Source organism: Ctenopharyngodon idella, chromosome 5 (assembly GCF_019924925.1).
Source record: "Ctenopharyngodon idella isolate HZGC_01 chromosome 5, HZGC01, whole genome shotgun sequence".
Taxonomy (NCBI): Eukaryota; Metazoa; Chordata; class Actinopteri; order Cypriniformes; family Xenocyprididae; genus Ctenopharyngodon; species Ctenopharyngodon idella.
This window is the reverse complement of record NC_067224.1, coordinates 38,910,820-38,929,724: the sequence shown is the minus strand read 5'-3', so window position 1 is coordinate 38,929,724 and position 18,905 is coordinate 38,910,820. Positions and strand designations below refer to the sequence as shown.

The 18,905-nt window shown below is 37.2% G+C and overlaps 1 protein-coding gene across 1 annotated transcript in view; it reads right to left on the bottom strand.

Annotated features, from left to right (window-relative positions):
• Positions 1–15,406, bottom strand: part of sh2b3 (SH2B adaptor protein 3) — a 50,967-nt gene extending 35,561 nt beyond the window's left edge. Inside the window, exon 1 of the mRNA XM_051894839.1 lies at positions 15,294–15,406. The gene's annotated coding sequence lies outside the window, so the exon portion shown is untranslated. The remainder of the gene's footprint in view (positions 1–15,293) is intronic.
• Positions 15,407–18,905: the final 3,499 nt, after the last annotated feature.

Here is an 18,905-nt window from a genome sequence, read left to right as displayed (position 1 = left end):
TATGGGCAGGTAAATGTATGGGTTTTTTCAGATCTTACGATCTAATGAACAAAATAAGCTTGTGCAATTTACATATGAACATGACTGGAGACGATGGAGAAACATACGCAGAGCATCAGCTTTCATTTCTGCTCTGTGAGTGCATGTTAGAAATCAGGAATGGTGAGAGAACATTGTGATTGGTACGTTTTTCATCTTTAAACCAAACTTGGGTCTCCAGCCAACAAAGTTTAAAACCCATCTGGCTAGCGCGCTTCCCATAATGTTTACGCATTAGGTCAAGCAGGCAGAGAGTAGGCGGTCTTTTGCACTGTTTGACCACATTCGACCACATGGGCGTCTACACTACGAAAGCAATCCGTGTTTTCGACTACCTCTGGAAGTGGCCGAACGTAGACAAGCTCAAAATGTTTTAGACCCTGTTTAGACCTGTATTTAGCGTCGTCCACTTGTGATCCGAGCGACCACAATACATCTTAATACCAGGAGTAAACAGGTCCTAAGATCTGCTTTCATTCAACCAACAACCAATAAATTGAACTAAGTCCCACCCAAGAGTTTGTCTTTTCAATAATCCGTTTCACTTGTGTCACAATACGGAAATAAAGATCTGCCACTAGGTGAACGTGTTTTGTGAGAGATTGTGTTTTAATATCATATTATATAAGGTCTCTTTGTTTACGCTACACATCTACTGATTTAGCAATCTCTGTACGGAAACTGTTCTGTTCAATGAATCAAACTTTCAATGAACGCTAACAAAGTGTATCAGTTTAGCTCATCACTGCAGGGCTGACGCAGTCTTCTGAACTCAGCTGGCACAATACAGATTCTTCACTTTTACTCACTCACTCATTCAGCTCTCCAGTACAGGAAGAGAGTGACTAATATCGCTCATGCCACTTTAAAATGCGCCACAGGTCAAACGCAGAAATATCTGAGGCCATCTTTGATGTGAAGAGGAAGACTGAGGAAGTTGAAAGTGTCAGAAACATCTGATACCAGTCCCTGACGGGCCCGCGGTTCTCGATGCGGAATTCGCTTGTGAATGTGCACAGTCCCTCCACACGTGGTGCAAACCACCTTCGGAATCAGATCACAGTCGCCATTTGCAGCTGGGGAAATTTTCTTTTGAGGCTAAAAAAAAATCTGCACATGGGTGCTGTGCTGCACCAGACGCGTTGCGACACAACTGGAGCCAATCTCCCCATTCTCGTTCCCCACATCCTCATTCACAAGCACACAGCCTTCTCGGACGCCTGTGAGTATTTAACTCTGCGTGAGAAGTAAACGCGGCTGCTCTTTTTTTAGAGGACTGTTCTTAAAGTTCCGTTGGAAGCCCTGAAGCATGACAAAATGAAGGTTTAGCACATGAAGAGAGCAACAGATCAGAAAAACCACAACACTCGCATAGTAAGCGAGAAAGAAAGAGAAGGGGGCCATTCTATAGATGGCACCATGCGCTCTGCTCTTTTATTGGGTGACAGGAAGCATTAACCTACACAGGGAGAGGAACACCCATCACACGTATAGCTGTTTTCTTTGGTGTGCAAAGTCCTTTCTGACAAGACGAGCAAAGCTGGTCACGAACGTCTTTAAGATGTGTTGATGGTTTGGTGGTTTGCACACAAGGCTTCCTAACTTGCTTAAAGAAATGGTTTGCTCAAAAATGCAAACTCTGGTAGTTTTTAAGTTTTAAATGACAGTATGATTTATTTTCATTTACAACAGCAAAAGAAAAAAATACACATATAGCATTTATATGACTTTACAAAAGGCAGGAAAAAATATAGAGAGATTATGTTGGTCAGAAGAATGTAATTTAATGTCAACGTAATATAACACAAAATATAGTGTTATAAATGTACATTACATTTTTTAAAAATGAAAATATACAAAACTTTGCTAGATTTGCAAAGTTAATAACTGTGGAAACGTGTCATCACAGTCTATAAAAAGGGTCCATTGGATATTTTTGATGGACATCAAACCCAAATTGTTTTATCTATTAAATAAGCATGTTGCAAAGCCATTTTCTTATGATAATCCATGATTGAATATTTGACAAATAAAAATGACAGCTTATTTGGTTATTTTCCAGATGTATCTGGAACTTTTTGGATGCAAACCAAAAGACAAGATTATTCAGAGCAAATGAGTAGGAATGTTCACACAAAATGCATTTCTGCATTTAAAAACGCCAGACGCAGTATAATAGAAAAACATTTTCTTAAGAAGATTTTGGCATTATTTATATACCCTCTTGTCACAGCAAACCCGTATGGTTCAAAATGCCACTTTTGTGTTCCACAGAAGAAAGTACATCATACAGGTTTGGAAAGTCACGCAATGATGTTCATTTTAGGGTGAACTATTTCTACAACCAGCAAGAGACTTTCTCAGTCAACCAGCACCAGACTAGCACCTAACCAGCCTGGAAAGTCATAAGCTGATATTTTCAGCAGAATTCAAGACATACGTCGTGTTTACAGCACGGCCCGTCCTGCACAGCGCGTGCTGTTGTTCAGCGCACATGCCGCGTGACGTAGTCCCGCCCCCTGCGCTGGCCCCCGGTTGCTCGTTCTATCAGTGATCATCCGGCCCACTCATGACTCAGCAACCTCCAAACAGACTAACATCACTTCCTCTCCGGCCGTCTCTCTCTCCCCATCATTCTCCCCTTCCTCATCCTTCACATGCGTGCATGTTAAATTCCCGTTCTTGCAATACCTCCATCGTGTTTTCTTTTCATCCTAACTGCCCTACTTCTCCATCTTCAAACCTCCACATACCCACATAGCCACTTTAACCCATTTCCTGTTTCACACCATTAGCATTTTCATTTTCCTCACTTGTCTTTTCCCCTCTCCATATACTTCGCACTTTGTAGCCTTTACTACTCTGATAACGCTCTTTCTGGCATTAGAGTTGGGCGGTATGACCAAAGTCTTAAATCACAGTATGATTTAATTTGCATATATTTTTGTTTAAAAAAATACATATACAGTATATATATATATATATATATATATATATATATATAAAAAAATACACACACACAGGCCACTTTATTAGGTACACCTGTTCAACTGCTTAATGCAAATATCTAATCAGCCAATCACATGGCAGCAACTCGATGCATTTAGACATGTTCAAGAGTGACGATCTGCTGAATTTAAACTGGGCATCAGAATGGGCAAGAAAGGTGAATTAAGTGACTTGGAACGTGGCATGGTTGTTGTTGCCAGACGAGCTGGTCTGAGTATTTCAGAAACTGCTGATCTACTGGGATTTTCACGCACAACCATCTCTAGGGTTTATAGAGAATGGTCCGAAAAAGAGAAAATATCCAGCAAGTGGCAGTTCTGTGAGCAAAAATGCCTTGTTGATGCCAGAGGTCAGAGGAGAACTCAAATAACCACTTGTTACAACCGAGATCTGTAGAAGAGCATCTCTGAACACACAACACATCAAACCTTGAAGCAGATGGACTACAGCAGCAGAAGACACCACTGCCACTCCTGTCAGCTGAGAACAGCAAACTGAGGCTACAATTCACACGGACTCACCAAAATTAGACAATAAAAGATTGGAAAAATATTGCCTGGCCTGATGAGTCTCAATAACTGCTGCAACATTCAAATGGTAGGGTCAGAATTTGGCGTAAACAACATGAAAGCACGGATCCATCATGCCTTGTATCAATGGTTCAGGCTGTTGCTGGTGCCTGGTGGTGTAATGGTGTGAGGGATATTTTCTTGCCACACTTTTGGCCTCCACAGTCACCAGATCTCAATCCAATAGAGCAGCTTTGGGATGTGGTGGAACGGGACATTCACATCATAGATGCGCAGACGACAGATCTGTAGCAACTGCGTGATGCTATCATGACAAAAATCTCTGAGGAATGTTTCCAGCACCTTGTTGAATCTATGCCATAAAGAATTAAGGCAGTTCTGAAGGCAAAAGGGGCGTCCAACCCGGTACTAGCAAGGTGTACCTAATAAAGTGCCCGGTGAGTATATATATATATATATATATATATATATATATATATACCACAGCCATTTTGCTGTGGCGCCCGGGGAGCAATAGTTCAAGGGCACCTTGCTCCAGGTCTTGCCAGTATTACGACTCGAACCGGTATTCCTGCCGGTACTAAGACTCGAATTAGGCCACCATTTCCCCCATATATATGTATATAAATGAATTTTTTTAGATATTAAATAACCATGTAGTAAAGCCAAATTTTGATAATCCATTGGATTAAATATTTTACCAATAAAAATGACAATTCATTTGATTATTTTCCATTTGTATTTGGAACTTAATGGATGCATATCAAAAGACAAGATTATTCAGAGCAAATGAGCAGGAGTGTTCACACAAAATGCATTTTTGCATTTAAAATGACAAACAACTTGTAACTTTTACAGACTTTTACTTGTAACATTTTTAGAACGCTGTGTCAAGAGCAAGAGGCTGCAAAAGATGTAAGTGCAACGGTCAAAGATGTCCATGTAGTGTTGTTTACATAGAAAAACAATGGAAAAGCAGTGCAGTGGAATGCAAAAATGTGTTATGTGTGAACAGTCAATAAGTCTTGCATCAGAACAAATGCATCTTCACACTATACATGACTTGAGTTAAAATCAAATGACTCAAAAACAGCATTCAAAAACCGATGTATACTATCTAGCACCTGAATGTGAACGATGAGAGTCACAACCATGATTGGCAGCTGTGGTTGTTTTCCACGTCATTGCTATGTGGTTGATAAGGTGTCCTGATTTTTAGTTGTTGCAATGTAGTTGCTATGGTGTTTAAAAGGTTTAAATCTAATCGTGCAATGCCTACTGTTAACGTTACCTAAAATACTTGCTAGTATTTCATAAACACAACTTTTCAGCATAAAAGTAAATGTGGGGTTAATTAGTTTGTGTATAAAAAAATCAGAAATTTACCATGATTTGTAACCTTACTCTTATAATATGGAGAAAATAAACAACAGTATCAATTCCACAGTAATCATTTCACAAAAATTCATTTAAAAAAAAAAATTCTGATGAAAAATCACTAATGAAAATTAATTTAAATCAAAAATCAGTTTAATTTTTTATATTAAATACGAGCTGATGTATTTGTAAGTTTATCAGATATTATGGACTGAAGAAACTGCTATAAATCAACTGCTTTATTAACATTAACCAAATCAAACACACACAGTTCAAAATCATCATTCAAGCCAAGCACTTCTTCAGCTCGGTGCACTGGTGTAATTTCCGTGCTTTGTATTCCAATTCAACTTTAAGTCCATTACATTTGCAACCTCTAATTCCCCGGCTGGGGTCTTTGGAAGCTCGACACACAGCGAGTTTCCTGTACTGTAGGGTCGTGATAATAAAAGCAGTGCCCAGATGATACAGAGTCTCAGAAACTGATTTCATACACGTAATTTTGCTGAATCAGAGAAATTGCAAACCTCATGCCTGCTTCCTCCTTATGACTCAATGAGCGTGCAGACAACAAGGAACAAACACTTCGCATAAGCATGAGAACTTCTTTATAACGACTCAAAAATAAAGAGTGCGGGAAGCAGACAGGCCGTGGGCTTATTCACAGAGACAGGAAACCCTGCCCTGCCTTAGTGACCACTTACTTATACACACACACGCATACACACACCGTTCACATGCAGATATGAACTTTGACTTCAAAATTTTAGCCGTGACAGGTATGCTAGCTAAAGCAAAACTTAAATATGATGTCAAGAAGGGGATGATGTCACATGACAAAATCTCCAAAGAAAAAGGCCATGTGTTTACTTTTAAACTCCATTCCATTTAATGCAATTAAATTATTACAAGAAATATCAACAATAAAACATTTACTCAGGCCTTATTTACACTAGTGCGTCTTCGTTTTAAAACGGTGTTTTAAAATGAAAACAATCCTCGTCTACACTGGTGTTTCCACAGCGTTTCAGAAACGATCTCCGCCTACATTACACGACCGAAAATGCATGTCACATGACCATTCATGCACACTGTGTGTAAACAGACCAAAATGGAGATTGTTTCTCAAACACAGTGGAAACGCCAGTATAGATGAGGGGACGCACTAATATACAGGGTCTGAAACGCAACCCCGGCGTTTTCAAACTAAAACAGGCTCTGCAGCGTTTTCGAAAGTCTCCGTTTTTAAGGGTCGTATTGTAAACGACAGCTGTAAATGTAGCAAAAGTTATGTGTTTTAAAACGAAAACACACAAGTGTAAACGGGGCCTTAATTTATAATGCCCCCTGATTCATACATAACTCCATACTAAATATATGCCTTCCAAAACTGTTCATTGGAGCAATTCAGTTTGAAGTGTCACCTTCATCTTTTTGAGAGTCCGCACGCAACTAACCTCACCAAATTTAACAAGTATCACCACTTTCTTACAAACGTAGGCTAAATACCGTAATCAAACCAACTGCAACAGAGCGAGACACATTTTTCTAAGTTAACTGCTTTTAACTACTTAATAACAAAACACTCATGGCGCGAGATGCTGAAAAACAGCGAGACGCAACTCAATAGCCAAAGATGCATGAACGCGTCCAGTGTTAAATGTCAACTGGAACAGACTGACAAACTCGACTGTAAAATGGAACGATGTGGACTGTAGGCCAGTGATCAGCTTAAGTTCAATGACATGAAATAGGGCTGAATAGGGCCTGCAATAATGCAGTGTGACTAATGGGGCACTGTAGCGCAATACTGTAATGCTGCCCTCCCGGATGAAATACAATAGAAGAAGACACAGCACATCAGAGTGCAAATGAAGCCGAACCAATAGAGTGTGGGAAAATTAAGCATAACTACATAAAATGTTTTAAAAAAAGCTGCCATATGCAGGGCTGCCAACTCTCACGCATACAGACTGATGCTGTTCTCATGCCACATGTCCATTTTCTCATGCAGTGAAAAATATATTGCGGAGGACACTGACAATGTGCTGACAGACAAGACAGAGCAGGTTACTATTAATATGAAGAAGTTTCAGCTTTTAAATTCTGTCATTTTTACTATAAAATTCAAACAATAAATTTCCTTATGAAATAAACCTCTTCTCATAATTATCCTCTTCCTCTTTACTGCTAGTTGCAGCATGAAATAAACATGAATGACCATCAGAAGTTATGTTGAAAGATACTGTACAACTTACTGAAAAGTATCATGTCTCATGTAATCGCTCAGTCACAGTTTCAACCGCAGAAAGACGTCAGTAAAACAGTTTGTAAACAATGTCACATATTGTTACATTTACCTCCATTCAATGACCATAAACTCGATAGTTAGTTAGAAAATGAACTCTAGACTCAAAAATATGCACAATATTACATTCATTTTTTTACTCTCATTAAAAAGTTATTATTTAAACATTATTACTATTTATTATTAAGAGTTATTACTAATTATTATTAAAACGTAATAGCATTATATGCAATTGTATGCAGATAAGTTGTTAATTTTAATCTTTAATATTATGGTAATGTACCAGTTCCCTGTAGAGTTTACATCATTTTAAAAGTTTTTTCCTTGAGAAAACCTATGTACTGTACCTGATATATATACAAATTAATCAATATTGAATTGATTTATCTATATCCGAAGTTCATTAAAAAGACATTTTCAAAAGCTGAAGTGGTTTCCTTGTTTTATTTATAAGTTAGAATACATATAACTCAACATTTTAACTAACTGCATAAGCTGAATAATCAATCAAATAATCGGTGATTGTTCGATTAATCATTCTAATAATATGTGGATTAATCGATTATCAAAATAATTGTTTGTTTCAGCCCTAATATGAAATAAAACAAACAATATACTGACTTCTAAAGACACTTTTTCTAATATCTATTCAGTGATTATTTAGTCTACTGCTACCGCGATGATGCCTAATCATGGTTTTTCACATTAAATGTTGATGTATGCGATTAATTGTGATTTGTTTGATTAATTCATCAGCATATCACGTTAAATCAAAGTAATCAACATGGGACTGGGAGGAATGGTTTTCAAACAGCCAGAGCAGCAGGATACAAAAAAGAAGGGGCTCTTGGGATTGTTTTCCCCTTTGCCTCCATTGCGTATGTGTGCGTTCATGTCACATTTCCGGTGACCTAGCTGACCACATGGTCCAGATATTGTTTATGCCCACCATTTCGTGCATTCCCACACACACTGAGCTCAGAAATACAGAAAAATATATATTTTTTTCATTTAATTTCAGAGAAGTTTAAAAAGATAAATGAAAATCATTATTTTTTTAAGGATTTGTACTTCATTGATTTTTTTTTTTAATTCACAAACAAGAAATATAAACAATCATGTAGGCCTACTTGACATAAACTAATCACTAAAACAAAAAAACAAAAAAAAAGTTAGTCAATAAAATGGTAACAATATAAGTAATAAGTAAAAAAAAAAAAAAATAGTAAAAGTAAACTAAAAAAGGGGGGCAGGGTTGTTTCCAACACCATAAGTTCTTAGGAACTATATCATATTTACCACGACAATTATTTTAGTCTCGTCCCACAAGCCTGCTACTAGTGTGGATTACAGAAATGCAAATGTTTTCCCCATTTATAAAAATAAATATCAATCTTCCCATGCAGACTATAAGAGAGTTTTGAGGGCTGCCACCTGCCCTAGATCTGAAAGCCACTCAAAAATCTGAGGCCTTCCGGAAGATTTTCACAATCACACATTTGCCCAACATGATGCAGCTCTATGGAAGCTTGTTTCTGCCACTGAATAAAAATAGGCTAATCTCACAATTCTGACTTTTTTTCTCGCAATTCTGACTTTTTTTCTCAGAATTGCGTGATATAAACTTTAATATAAACTATTGCGAGTTCTAAAGTCAGAATTGCAATATAAACTCGCAATTGCGAGATAAAAACTTGCAATTACAAAAAAAAGAGTCAGAATTGCGAGTTTATACTTTTCACAATTCTGAGAAAACTCGCAATTGCAAGAAAAAAGTCAGAATTGCGAGATGTAAATTTGTAATTGTGAGAAGAAAAAAAAAAACAGAATTGTGAGATTAAAAGTCGCAATTATCTTTTAATTTTTTTTATTCCGTGGCAGAATCTGTATCCACTGTGATTTTTTTTAAATGACTTAAAGGCCAAGGGTCACAAAGAATGTATAAACTAGGACAGAGATCATACTGGGTCTGTGATATCCTTAAAATATAATCATGCACCTATCTCCAAAAATACTGGACATCTGAACATTGCCATAAGACATGAAATGCTGGTTGCCCTCCTCTCTCCGGCATCAACAACACTCAGGATTACCCCGCTCTAAACAGCAAAATATTACATTTTCTAATAGAATATAAGTAACGTTTGCCTGTGCATGCAGTTGCTAGGTGGTTACTGGGGTGTTCTGAGTGGTTGCTTGCTGGCCCAAATCAAGTCTACAATATTCTGGGGCCGGATTCACAACACAAAACACAAAATTCTTCTTAACTGCCATTTTTTTCCTAACTTAAGTATAAAGTTAAGAATATTTCATATTCGACAAAAAAGATATATTAACCACACAATATTTTTTCAGAATTTTTCAAAAAAATTCTTACTATTTCTTAAGAATCTTAAGAAGATTTTCATGAATTGGTCCCTAAATATGGCTCAGGTTCCTCCTTCCATGTAAAAAATGTAATTCTGATTGCTTAGAATTGATTTGAGGTTCGTAGCACAAACTCCCATAAGCTAGGCACCAAATCTGTGAACAAACCCCTAATTCTAAGCGTGAGCAATACTGCTAGTGACACTTGCTTTAGCACAGAGCACTAATTATACATACTTTGTGGGAGGCATTCCAAAGTGTGCCTTCAAATGAGCAAAAACACATTACAACACCTCAGTGGCACTCAAGGACGTCTGTGCATCTGCTAGACAAATATTCTGCATCTCCAAACACACAATGACAGCATTCTTGACTCGACCGCAAGCAAGATACAATGCTACCTTGTAATGTTCCCCTGTCCTGTTTGCACAAGCCCATTCAATAGTAGTTCTTTCTCTCCCTGACACTAGCATGCACAAAAACCAGACAGAAACACTGATGCCGGGGCAGAAAACACACATTAAAGTACAGCTTTGCGCCCTTTTATGAGACTGCACAGCCTGAGGAGGTTGATCAAAAGGAAGTGCATGTACACACATGCGTGCACACACACACCACACAAGTAGCGCGCTGCTTTGAGCATTTAAGGCTCCTTCGACCATATCACAGAGTCACATCGCGACACACTGTTCCCCCATGTAGGGGTGGGAGATCAAGGGCCAGCGAGTGTGGGAACGGGGGGATTCTTACAGCTTGAGACGAACGCATGATGCAGCGGAATCCCCTGTTCTGTACGAGAACATGCACATGTCGGCCTCAGTGCTTCTCTACATTCATACATTTAAAGGTTTTCAGATGTGCTCTGACATATGTGTGAAATTCGTATCCATATAATACACAGAAAACCGAAACTGTACTGATGAATGTTATAAATATCAAACCCAACAAGGTCAAAATTTAACACTTGCCAAAGTCCATACGAGAGTAAGAGCATTTTATAGAAATAAACATTAGAAAATATAACGCATTGCATGTTCATTTTGTTATTTATTAGAGATGCACCGATTGCAATTTTCTTGGCCAAATTGCAAATAGCAGCACAAATAATTGCAATAAAATAAAAAGAGCTATGAAACTATCCCCCGGTTTCACAGACTAGGCTTCAGATAGTCCTAGACTAAAATGCATGTTTGAGCTGTTTTAACTGAAAATAACTTGCCTTGACATATCTAAGGCCTTATCCTTGTTTAGGCTAAGCCCTGTCTGTGAAACCAGGCCTTTATTTTTTCAGGTTAAAGGGTTAGTTCACCCAAAAATGAAAATAATGTCATTTATTACTCACCCTCATGCCGTTCCACACCCGTGAGACCTTCGTTCATCTTCGGAACACAAATTAAGATATTTTTGTTGAAATCCGATGGCTCAGTGAGGCCTGCATAGCCAGCAATGACATTTCCTCTCTCAAGATCCATTAATGTACTAAAACATATTTAAATCAGTTCATGTGAGTACAGTGGTTCAATATTAATATTATAAAGCGACGAGAACATTTTGGCGCGCCAAAAAACAAAATGACGACTTATATAGTGATGGCCGATTTCAAAACACTGCTTCATGAAACTTCGGAGCGTTATGAATCAGCGTACTGAATCATGATTCGGATCGCGTGTCAAACCGCCAAACTGCTGAAATCACGTGACTTTGGCGCTCCGAACCGCTGATTCGACACGCTGATTCATTACACTCTGAAGCTTCGTGAAGCAGTGTTTTGAAATCGGCCATCACTATATAAGTCGTTATTTTGTTTTTTTGGCGCACCAAAAATATTCTCGTCGCTTTATAATATTAATATTGAACCACTGTACTCACATGAACTTATTTAAATATGTTTTTAGTACATTTATGGGTCTTGAGAGAGGAAACGTCATTGCTGGCTATGCAGGCCTCACTGAGCCATCGGATTTCAACAAAAATATCTTAATTTGCGTTCTGAAGAATAACGAAGGTCTTACGGGTGTGGAACGGAATGAGGGTGAGTAATAAATGACATTATTTTCATTTTTGGGTGAACTAACCCTTTAAGTAGGTTTTTATTCAGGTAAGAAGTACTACAGAAATTAAAGTATTCAAATGTAAAATAACACTGGATAGTCTTCATTGTAAAAATTAAATACAGGATAATGTTTACAATTAAAGTTATTAAACTTATTCAGTCAAGAGCAGAAAGTGATTTTCTTTGTCTTTTGTTCTTTGATTAACATGACAGACAGCAGCAGGAATATTGGACTCCTGTCACTTTAAGAGTTTATGCATGGACCCAAAATACTGTTACACAACTTGCTTACGTAACTATTTAATGTTCCAAAACGGACTGTGTTTAACTAAATACTCGCCAAGACGTATGTTTTTTTGTATGTATTTGACCGTTCAACCAGTAAGCCACTCACTTTGGTAGCCTACTTGTCGCTGTTTGAGACTGAGAGGCAGTTTGTGCGCTCCTCTAATATAGATCAGTGGTGTGCAGCTGCGCGCGCTTTTGGTGTGAGCGCGAAACCTGCGAGAATTACTATTTTTTTGCGCAATACAAGAACTATTTAACCGGAGCGAATGAGATGAGTGAGAGGAAGGCCCTGTCCCAAATGGCACACTTTATGTGCACTTTCGGTCTTGTGGACTTACAATGGCCGCTACGTGCGCATGTCCGTTAAGACCACAGGGTGTCCCATTCGTCATTTAAGCTTAAAGAAAAGTGCTCGTGAGCGCCCCCTTTGCGGCTGCTATGCGCCCTCGATGCGCACTTCTGCTGAGCCCACAAGACTGTGAGCTACACAGAGGACTTTACCCGGCAGTCAAAGCGGCATTACGTCGTGAAAGTGCGGACTCAGAGGAAGACCGTGAGGGTTTAGGGTGCCATTTGGGACAGGGCCAGAGGAGGCGACTGTGTGTCACTTCGCCGTCGGAGAGAAGAGAGCGAAAACGTGCAGCTGACGTTACTGATGGAAAGCTGATGGAAAGAAGTGAGACTGACCAGCCGGTCACCGATCCGGGCCAGTTCCGATCCCTGGCCGGACGATCGGTGCATCTCTATTATTTATTTATCTGCTGTTTCAGGTCTTTTTAAAGGTGCAGTGTGTAAATTGTAGCAGCATCTAGCGGTGAGTTTGTGAACTGCAACTAACAGCAGCTCACCCCTCCTTTTCGAAGCAAAACAGAGAAGCTACGGTGGCCGCCCGGCCGACACAAGTCAAAGATGTCGTCGTCTGAGACAGCAGACAGTACGTTAGCCAGTCAAGCAATGAGGTTTCTTCTTACTTCTATAAAAGAACGGTCTCTGCTTCTAATAAACCAGATGACGACAACTACTACTACTACTTCTTCGTGCATATTCAACGTAGTGATGATGCAAGCTGCCTCTAAAAATTTGAGCGATTTAGAATAAGAACAACATAGGGCTTCTGTAGAAACATGCCGGCGCAAAATGACGTCTTAACATGGAGGGGGGACCCGCGGTGTATGAGATAGAAATGGCTCGTTCTAAGGTAATAAAAAAAAATAAGGGTTCATTATGTAAGGTCTTTATACACCACTGAAAACATAGTTATGAATATTACACTGCATTTCTGTCAATAGATCCTCCCAAATTTTACACATTGCACCTTTAAGGAAACTAAATGGCTCCATTGTCACAGGGACACAAATATATGCAAAATACAGTTTTGTGGGCTATAAGAAATATTTTCAGAAAGCTAATAGCCTACAGGCCAGGTGTGGCAAACAGTTCATTTTGGACCCTGACCACACCAATAAAACGTACAAAACATAAAAAAGTACAATAAAAAGTTAGCCAATGAAACACATTCACATTTTGCATCAAAATTAGTGCAACTGAGGCCTTTCTGACTTTCTTGTTCCACTAAACTCAAATCTGACTGGCTAATTTTACATAAATTGTTTTTTTCTTGTCATGTTAAGGCTAATCAATGTACTTGACAAAGTTTGATTTGTTTTGATCACTGAGGTATAATCTAACCTATTTATATCTCCGATGAACCCACCTCTAAATAAAATGTAAAAAACAAAACGATCTGTGGTGGGTCACTTTACATGATCTTCTCGTCCAGGTGACTGCAGAATAAGCTGAATTATGGACTAGACTTTTGCAGTTTAGTGAAAGGTAGGTTATGAGTGATTTATTTCGCCTTTTAGACGTGGATTATGTGTTAATGATCTATAATGACTAGAGATATGAGTATATTTGGTCATGCTGAGGCCAATGATTTGCATTGTTGCCTGACTGTGTGTGTGTTGAACTACCACTACTAGAAGTGATAGTTAAAAAAAAATACTGACCTTTATTAATAGATAATGCACATTTAAAAATATATATATTTTAATGCATTTTAATAAATATTGGTCAAAATAAATGAATTATTTTCTTCTTTACTGTTAAGAAACTCTTGAACATAATTTCACCACTGCAAGAACATTCAGGTCCCCTAATATCGATTTATAAAAAGTCAAATTTATATTCCCAAGTCAAACAACATGAACTAAGACGAGTCACACACTCAATAGATGCTACCTAAATACTTCACAATTTACGATTTGTATTCCAGCTGCAGGGCTATAACATCTGTCTGACATAAACATCACAAATTGATCCAGATGCCAAGATGATTAAGGCATGAACTCATTTGCATAAACGTGTTCACGAGCCCATTTCATATGTGTATGCAAATGAGCATGGCATATTATTATTATTATTATTATTATTAAAATACATCAAGAAGTATTAAAAGAAGGGTTTCCGGTCGCTTGGTCTAGATAATGAAAAGCACATCTGGCATAAACTCATTTGTATGTATACACATATTCACGAGCCCATTTCACATGTGTATGCAAGTGAGCTCGTTATTATTTTTAATAATAAAAAACATCATAAACTAAAGTAAAGGTGGAGTTTGCCATAAATTCGGATTTGTATACACGTTCACGAGCCCGTTTCGCATGAGTATGCAAATTAGCTCGGGTCACAATATTATAATTAATAATAATAATAATAATAACAATAATAATAATAATGTTTATGTTGTGTAACAAAAATTACGTAATCACCGGCCTTAATTCGATGCTATTAAGAAACTTGTAAGCGGGTGTGAACGCACGAGCACGTGCAGTTTAATCTTTTCAAATTATTATAATAATTTTGCGATGCTTTCTTTAATTGCCCATTCGAAATGACGCAAATTCTAAGAATCCGTACGTAATTCACGTATCTTTCGGACCGAGCCAGGCACGCGCTGTGAAACTGCGTGATCCCTTTAAACATTCTTCTGCGCCTCGCGTGCGAGTGTCAAGTTCATTATAACTTTGCAATAAACTTTGAGAGGGAAGATAGCAGCGCAAAACCTCAACAGCCAATATATGAGTTATATGAAACTTTCATAATAATTACTGCGGTGTCATAACTGCAGGGGAGCAGAAACGGGAGACCCCCCCTCTCGACTCAAACTCTCACGTTCTGCGTTATCTTCACTGACCAAGAAACTTCTGGCCCAAAGTGTCGGGATATATATCACGAACAGTTAATATTTTGCTGAATCCTATTAAACATCTTAAGTTACAACAAGAGAGAGCTATGGTAATGTTTAAACATGACTTGCCTGCCAGCCGTGATGTCCGTTACTTTCTCTGTCATGTTGGATGCGCGCAACAACAGTCCTGCGTAAACTTTCAGGAAGGAAAAAAAAAAAAAAAAAAAAAAAACTTTCCATGGACACGGCGACAACAAGCGACGAAAAATCCTTGATGTGGCGAGACACACTGAGTTTCCGGCAAAATAAAAGCCCCAGTGTAGTTTTTGTAACCTTCTCATACAATTACATCAATATATATAATATTAATAATACTTAAAAATGCTTTATTCCGAGAAACATTCAAGAGGTTCTTGATATATATATATAATAAAGCAATAAATAATAAAAAATTTTATACATAATTTCCTTGTTTTGAAATATTAATATTATATATATATAAACACACACACACACATATATATATATATATATCAATATATATCAATAAATATTAAGTCACACAAACTGCATGTATAATAATAATAATAATAATTTATTATAATAATAATTGTAAACAATAATGTTTAAAATAGTTGGAAGTATAGTATGTCACACTGGACAATTCTATATGCTGTAACTATTTGACGTCATGTCAACTTTGGCGCTTTGGGACTTTTATTTTGAAAACAGCTTCAGTTCAGTGCTTTTTTTGTGGCTTCACATGATAAATTTTGTAGTTTCCGCTGTCAAATGTGTGCCGTCTATTAAAAGCGTGTTACTAGCTGTGAGAAATATGAAATTGTCAGGTTGTGTTATGAAAAAGCAATGAAATATTCAGTGTAGAAAAGACGTTTCACAGTAGTAACAATCCCCTCAAAACTTAATATTTACTGCCATGTCCTTGAAAAGGCCATGAAGGGCGTATAAAAATGTAAAAAGTGTATGTTTCATAGTGTATTTTTTATTATGCACATCGCTAGAGAAGAGAAATGTACAGAAATGTCAAGATCATTGAATTTTAGAAACCATCAAATAAAAATTCAATGCATCTCCAATCCATACATGGACATATCTAACTAATGCAATGACACGCGATCTGTGAATGAACCCCTCAGTCTTTAATCAAATGAAACTACTCGCAATACAAAGGAATGCTGAGCCACCTTGTGGTGAGATTGTGCAAGTTCACATTTTGAAGAACAAAACACAACTTCTTAATACATATTTTATCCTGATGATCATCTTTATTTGACTCATTAAAAAAACGTTCAACTTACATTCTTGTTTCCTTCAAATGAAATATTTTACACAATGTAATTTTAGTGCCTGGTATGACACACTGGTTATTGCCTTTACAACAAGTAAATTCTATTGCAGTTTTTGTCATTTTACGATCAGTGGTTAATACTCAAGCTGTTAGGATTAAAAACACATTCATCTCTTAATCCCTATTTTATTGTGCAGTCTAACACAGTGTTTATTATGAAATCTGAAGGCACTGCGGTTGGTTGATTTAGTGTCTAACCCAACTGTAGGTAATATCTCCCCAGATATGATTACAGGATTGCACACAATTTGTACCATTAAAAATGCCATAAATAAATTCAAGAGCTGTCTGTATATACTATTCTATAATGCATTACATGTTGGTCACAGTATGATTACTATAATTGGTCAGTTTGAAAAGGCAAGGCAAAGCATTGACATGCTTAATGGCAAGTATGATAATATATAATCAAGCATAGCAAAGCTTAGCCTAAAAATGAATAACATCTTGTATTAGAGCTGCTTAGAAAAAAAGATCCATTAACCGAAGATTATATGTTAGCTGGCTAGTTAGATGGTCTCAGACACTTTTACATGCATTTGAAAGTTAGAAATCATTTTGGCAATTATGTTTTTGGCAGGTTCGATTGTAGATATCCTAAAATTCAGCATAAAATTCACCACCAAGACGTTTGCAGTGAAATCACTTCTCAGGTTAGATGTATTATTGTTTTGATGCATCTAATCAATATTTTGTTGCTACAGTATTTAAAAAAAAAAAAAAAAATGATTACAAATGACCATAGACCAGCTTTGGCACTGTAATGTTTAACATTCCAGGTGTTTTTGATTCTGAAAACACAGATATTGTACCGCTATTCTATTTTTTATCAAGTCCAACATTGTGAAAAAGGATTCACAGTGTTGTTATGCAAGTAAGACGTCAATTTAAAAAAAAAAAATGAGAAGGAAATGGCAAGCCACTTCAACATGAGTTTCTAGGAAAATCAAAACATGAAGCTAAGTACGGGACTTTACAGGAATAGTTCATCTAAAAAAGAAAACGCAGTCATCATTTACTCATTCTCATGTCGTTCCAAACCCACATCACATTCCTACTTCCATGAACACAAACGAAGAAGTTTGGCAGAACGTCCTGAATGCTCTTTTTCCCATTGAAGACTGGGGCTGTCAAGCTTAAAAAAAGCTCCATAAATGTAGTCTGTACAACCTGTGCACCGAATTGAAGTCACATTTTTGTGCACCACATATTGTCTTTTTTTTTGTTTTTTAACTGAAAATCTCAGAAATCTTTAAAAACAGTGCATCAAGACACATGACGCAAGTTATGTTAACGACGAAACATGAGAACCAATGTTTGACATCACAACGCCAAACCTTGTGCTTTTCTTAAAGTTCTCATTTGAACTTAAAATTTTTTCACACAAATTGTTTAGACTATTTTTATGATATTTTATGGTGCTTTTTGTCATTTTTGAGCCCCAGTGTCCATTTATTTAATTGTAATATGGAAAAGAGCACTGTAGACTCATGTTTAACTTAGCAATATTTAATAACATTGTTTTAACTCATATTCACACGTATATACTTAAAGGGATAGTTCACCCGAGGTGAATCCTAGGTGTATATGAATTTCTTCTTTCAGACGAACACAAACGGAGTTATATTAAAAAATATCCTGGCTCTTCCAAGCTTTATAATGGTACCTGAGATTTTGAACCCCCCCAAAAATGCATCCATCCATCATAAAAGTAATCCATACGGCTCTAGTGGGTTAATAAAGGCCTTCTGGAGTGAAGTGATGGGTTTTTGTAAGAACAATATCCATATTTAAAACTTTATAAACTATAATCACTGGCTTTCAGTAACGAGTTCCAGCAGAAGAGTGAACTCTGACCTGACACATGACGTAGGATGTAGGAGTAGCGTAAGCTTAGGTGAGAGTAGACGCCTCTCACTGTTCAAACAAATAGGGCTGGGTAACAAGCTAAAGATCTTCTTCTTTTAAAGGGATAGTTCACCCAAAAATGAAAATTCTGTCATCATTTACTCACCCTCAAGTTGTTCCAAACCTGTATAAATTTCATTGTTTTGCTGTACACAAAGGAAGATATTTAAAAATTATGATTGTAACCAAGCAGATCTCTCCCCCTATTTACTTTCAAAATGTTTTTTTTTCCTACTATGGAAGTCAATGGGGGGAGAGATCTGCTTGGTTGCAACCATACTTCCAAATATCTTCCTTTGTGTACAGCAGAACAAAGAAATGTATACAGGTTTGGAACAACTTGAGGGTGAATAAATGATGACAGAGTTTTCATTTTTGGGTGAACTATCCCTTTAAATCAAAATCCTCCAACATTTCTCTTTAAAAATTGTCGTTTAGACTTCTAATTTGAGACCGGTGTTTTG